The sequence below is a fragment of the Poecile atricapillus genome, chromosome 3 (assembly GCF_030490865.1).
Source record: "Poecile atricapillus isolate bPoeAtr1 chromosome 3, bPoeAtr1.hap1, whole genome shotgun sequence".
NCBI lineage: Eukaryota > Metazoa > Chordata > Aves > Passeriformes > Paridae > Poecile > Poecile atricapillus.
Window position 1 is genome coordinate 24,424,599 of NC_081251.1, and position 6,000 is coordinate 24,430,598.

Below are 6,000 nucleotides of genomic sequence, written 5' to 3' on the forward strand. Positions count from 1 at the left end.
AAAAGGAGGCTCAGGGGGAGACCTTATCACTTCTAGAAATACCGGAAAGGAGGTTGTAGCCAGGCAGGCGATCAGTCTCTTCTTCCAAGTAGCAAGTGATAGGATAGGAATGGCCTCATTTTGTACCAGAGGAGGTTTAGATTGGATGTTAGAAAACATTTTTTCACTCAAAGGGTGGTCAAGCATTGAAATAGGCTGCTGAGGTTAGTGGTGGATTCACCATGCCAGGTACTGTTCAATAGATGTGTGAATGTATCACTTGGGGACATGGCTTAGTGGAGAACACAGTGATAGACTCAGTGATCTCAAATGACTTTTCCAAAATTAATGGTCCTATGATTCTAAGATTCACTGGTGAGATCAGATAGGAGCACACAATTGAGATGAGCGCCAGTATGTGCGTAACTTCCTTGAAACACCAGCACAACACTTTCTGAGAGCTCACACTTTCAATGAAATACAGTATAAACCTTGTCTCCTTCATCTCTGACTGGTTGATGAGGTTTGGGATTGACAAGTTCACAGTAAATATCACCTCTCTGAAGCTAAATGCAGCCATGCACAGGTTAATGTGTTCACACTGATGGCATAATGAAGGTGTCATGTGGTCCATCCTATGCTGGGGTCACTGACAAAATTTCCGCACCTGATTGTGTTTCTTGAGAGGTTCCCGTTCAGGTATGAGCCACAATGACTGCTTTTACCTGCTGTTCTGTAAGTCCTACAGAAACACCATTTAGGAGAGCACCTGCAATTGTACGACTACGTGGACACAGTGCTGGTTCATGCACAAGATCCCCCACTCTTCACAGGCTTCACTGGGCTGAGCCCACAGTGGGCTGACCTTGACACAGTGCAAGAGCTTGGATGACAAGAAGAATGAGATGGCACCTGCTTCTTCGAGGCTGACCAAGTGATGCAGCTGGCATGGGAAATATGCATGGCCAGTTACTGTGGTGGGTAGAGCAAAAAAGCTGTGAGGCCATAGCAACCACATAATAATAATGATAATAATAATAATGATAATAATATTAAACCATGTAATGTATATATGTAACACCTAGGAAGTAATTCCTTCTACCTATGATGGTTGACTCTGAACTCTTGGGAATTCGTGTGTGTGCATCTCTGTATGTGAGGAATAGGACTTCTCTGGCATGCACAATTTGGGTCAGTTGCTCTCTCTCTACCTCCATCCCTAAATCTGTTGATTCAGATATCTGATGAATTAGGACTGTGTCATGGAGTTACTTTACCTTTAAGGAAGTTGAAGTTGCTGGGGACGGCCTGGAGTCTTTTCTCCTGACCAATTATCGATCATTGCTGAGAACTGACAGCAGTTTTGGCCATTGAAAAGTGGGATCAACTTGTGAACCCTACCTTAAAGTGTAAAACCAGAGCTCTCTTGTTCTCTTTGTTTTCCTGGCTGTGAAGGGTGGCGGAGCTCCAGGCCTCTTGTTCCCTGCCCAGGCCATGTGGCCCGGGCGGGGGCTGGGCTGGGTCTGCCGCGTCTCCCAGCCGGGAGATGGGGCCTGCGGAAAGTTTTTCCCAGGCTCTGGCGGGGCCGGGCCGGGCCGATCTCTGGCTCGGCTGCAGGCTTTGCTGTAACTAAATTCACTAGAAAACTGCTGAGTGAAGAAGGAGAGAGGCTCTGGACCTGCAGCGGGCTGGGGCGGCGACTACACTCTCCAGAGCAGCCATGAGGAACTTTCCATCGCAGACGGCTCCAGCTCCTGCACCGGCTGAGGCCACAGAACTGTCTACAAAAGCCTGGGCAAGATTTTAACTCTTTCATTACCCAGCTGAGACTTGCAGATTAATCTTTTTATCCAGAGAGAGAAAAGGAGAGTGATCAACATGAAAAGAGACTTTATAAACTACCAGTGACAAGAAAGAAAAGAAGCTTCAGGAAAGGTAGAAAATTAAGAAGATGCTTTAATTAAGATGAAATATTTTTCTGTTAAAACTATGGAGATGGACAATGAAGTCCTGAAAAGAACGCCTTTAATTCATGATGGAGTATGGGGAGGAATAGAGTGTTCAAAGTGTAAATTTTGAGTAAAAAGTAGAGTGATTGTGATATAGTGAAGTGCTGGAAACAGTAAAGCAAAAATTTGAAGCCTTGGGGTGGCAATGAGAAAAACTGTTTTCTAGTGAAGCTCACAGAAACAGATGAAGAAGACTTTTGCTTTTGAATAACTCATCCTTAAAAATGCTATCCCTAAACTCATGACCCATAACACACCTCAGAGTGATGTGAGATGGGAGGAGTGGGCTCTGATAACAGCAGCTCTGGGCAGCTGATATCAGGGAAAAGGAAAACTATAACAGAAATAGTTTTCTTGTGAGAAACTCCATAAATTAACAGAAAGAAACTTCTGTTTCTCTACAAAAACTGGTGAAAAAACTGTAGCAAGAATTGGGACTGTTTAACCACCAAAGTTCCAAAGTTTTTGTCTCTTTTGTCATGTGAACAAGGGAATAGTGAGTAGATAAGGGATGAAAAGGTTTTTCTGGAAGTTTATTCTGGTGTTCTTATTATAGTAGTTTGTCAATAAACTTTCTTTATTCCTTTTAAGTTTTATGCCTGTTTTGCTCTTGTTCTAATCCATATCTCACAGCAAGAAATAAGCAATTTTTTTTGTTAGTTACTTGTTTAAAACTACGACAGACTGGTATCAGAGACTGTGAATAACAAGTCCCACTGTGACAAGATTCAGACATCTGATGAAATTTGTCACCTAAGTGCCATTATTCTGATTTACATGTAACTTGGATTAGCATCATAAGACTTGAGATAGGTAGCCCTGAAATTTTGAATTAAAGGTGGCACTTCTTACTTCCACACCAACAACCCACAGCAGTGAGCTGCCACACTCTTGCCAAACAAGATGAAGGCACCCCCATTCCTATGCCTGCTCCAAACATACAAAGACTGAAATGACAGTGAGAAAATCACTTTAACACACAGCTTGTCTCTGCATAAACACATCTAGGAGCTAGTCATTCACAATTTGGGAGGATGAATCCTATTCTGCCATTAGTACAAGGCAGAGAGAATACATTGTGGGATAATGCTTTTGTTGAAGTAGTTTTGCCTTGAAAACTTTCACCGCATTTCAACCATTACTAAAAAAGAGGAGTAAACATAAAGTATTGTGGCCATTAGAAATCAGTGATACATTCTGTGCCAGGAGTCACCAGTCAAATTTCCATTTGAATTCAATGAAAGGGATGGACAGGATTGTTGCAGAGTTTAAACTGGAGATAAGCAATTACATGGATTCTCTGATGCATTGAGTTGTGCCTCCTGGCAAATGACTGACCTGGGGTCTGGCATTGTAATTTCTTCCTTAACTAGCCAAGTGTCCCTTCATTTTCCTGGCATAAAGTCATAGTTCTCCAATTTACCCTGCACTTGACTCCAGTCTGCTTGTGGCAGCCAGGAGAAGGGAAGGTGTCATGGTTGTCTGATGAGGTTGGCTCTGCTGTCCACCCTGGGAGTCACCTTCAGCACCAAGAGTCTTTCCAGCCACTGCTATCCTACCCTTCTATGAAGGGTAGATTTTTATGATGCCCAGTAGGCTCAGACAAAATAGGACAGCTTTTGAAAGAAAGGCTGTGAAATAACCCTGGTCCAGCTTTAAAAAGATTCTTGGACATTTTAGCATCTTTTTTTGTTTGGTTGGTTTTTTTTGTTTGTTTTAACTCCATCAATCATTCAGTGGTATTAGTATTTGAATTTCTACCAAATGTGTGGTGTTTCCTGAAGCTCGAGCATAAACATCAAGAAATGCTGAAAGAAGAACTAGACAAACATTTTTGCACTTAACTGTGCCACCTAGAACTAGTACTAAGACCCTAACTCAGAATCTTAGGACATCTGTTATGCTTGGAACAGGCTAATCTTCAAGAGAGAAAGAGGGTCACGTCAAGCTGTTTCTAAATTGTTACAGATAATTCAGTGCGTGCTTTCACACAGTGAAGACGGAGCTGCTTGGCTTACAGAGGAAAATACAAAAAAAATTCTGTTTGCTGAAGCACAAAGGAATAGTTTCATGGGGTTTTTTAAGGTTTGAACAGAAGCCATCAAGTGGGAAAAATGGGTTATATCAGCTTCATTGCAAAACAAAGGTGCTTAGAACACAAGCTGATTTTTGTGTTCCTTTAAAAGAAATCTAACTTCTGTGTAAATGAGCTGAAATGATTTCCAAGCAAATTCCTTGCCTCTGGCTTATCATCAGCAGGTCTTTAAAGTTAAAAATATATAATCACTTAATCTGACTGACATTTACCACATATTCTTTCTTATGCTTTCAGAGCAAGGAGATAACTAGATAAAAGTATTTCTGAAGATTTGAAATACAAAGGAGATTTGAATTTTGCTAATGTCAGTGCAAATCAGAGGTCATTCTCTTGGAGCTGACAGAGCTGCTCAGATGTAAGGAAAAGAAATGAATTATAATTTCCAGAGAGTGCTTCACTGTTTCCATGGACATATCCTTTCTCATTGCATTGCATCATTGCAGTCAGTGACAGAAATAAGGTTGTCCAGATTTTCAATTATGAACAAAACAATAAAAAAAAAAATGCAGAGTGAATTTGAAAGTTAAGATTTATGTACTATTAATGTGATGGACAGTGACTGCCTGTTGCTTACCTTGGCTTTTCTGTTACCTTTCACACAGAAATTTCCTGCAAGAGAGAAAAATAAAAATTGTGTGGTCAGATGTAATTTTCCCCCATCTGCAGCTCCTTAGTTGTGACAAGGACAGTGTAGGAGGCAGGTCCAATAAAAGCACTGCTGGCAAGAAGTTACATTGAAGACTTCAATATTTGGAATACAAGCCCAAATATATAAACATACACACACTTTGCCTCTTAATGTCTCTACCATTCATGGCAATGCATCCACACTGGCAGTGCTTTCAAAAGTAGCTGCCCTTTGATACTGTGCCTTCCCGTGCAGCCCAGCTGAAGTCACAAAGGGAAAAATCCCCTTAATTCCCTAGAAAACAACCCACCATCAGCTTCTCCAGGTTCCTCTCACTAAAAAATGGAGACAGAAGGATAACTGGTTTTTACCTCTGCTTGTTCATCTTTGGTGACTTAAATTGTCTTGTTCAGATTTGAAATTGTGCATGGGCTTTTTATTTCAATTAAGCCTTATGTGCTATCTCTGTAGGAACTTCAAAGTTCTTTGGTACTTTTTTCTGAATCTTTTTTTGGCAACAGTACTGTGTATATTTCTTTAAACCCTCTGTTCAAAAACCTGGAGATTACAGATCAAGTAGCAAAAGCTGTTAGACTTATCCTTGATATCTGCTTTTTTTTTTTTTTTTTTTTTTTTATTTATAAATACAGCCATTTTCTTTTTAAATAGGAATGAGCACTTATCAGTAGGTATGTATTATGTTAATTAGAATGACTGCCAAGTTCATTTTGACTACAGAAATGCAAACCTTAAAGGAATATCTTTGAATAATAGTTTATATTGAATATCACCTGCTTTTTTTTTCTGAATTTGCCCATAGTAAAAGTGAAAAAAGTGAAGCATATAAGGTTAAGCTAGATCACCAGAAATAAAATTGAAATGGGGAATGCAGGATAAGTTTGCTGCAGTGATGTCACCTGCTTATCAGAAAGGAAAATTTAGATGAGATACAATCTAAATGTTAAAGGTTTTCTAATCATGTGGAGAACATGCTGGTAATAGGTACACAAAAAGAAAGAGAACTCACTTCGACACCATGTACTCATTCCTCACATTGTTTTGATTTTAGAAGTCTGAATTATAGTACTAAAATACTGGACCATGTATATTTTGTATATGTTGAAACTTTGTTATAAACTTTCTTGCACCAAAGTTTCATAATGATGAATACACAGTTGTGGCTCTGTTTCCAGTACCTCTCTATCTTGGGCAAATAAATCAGTTTACAACATATCTGACTAATAATTAACACATGCAGAGTCTTAGAAAACTGTAGTCTGCAGCTT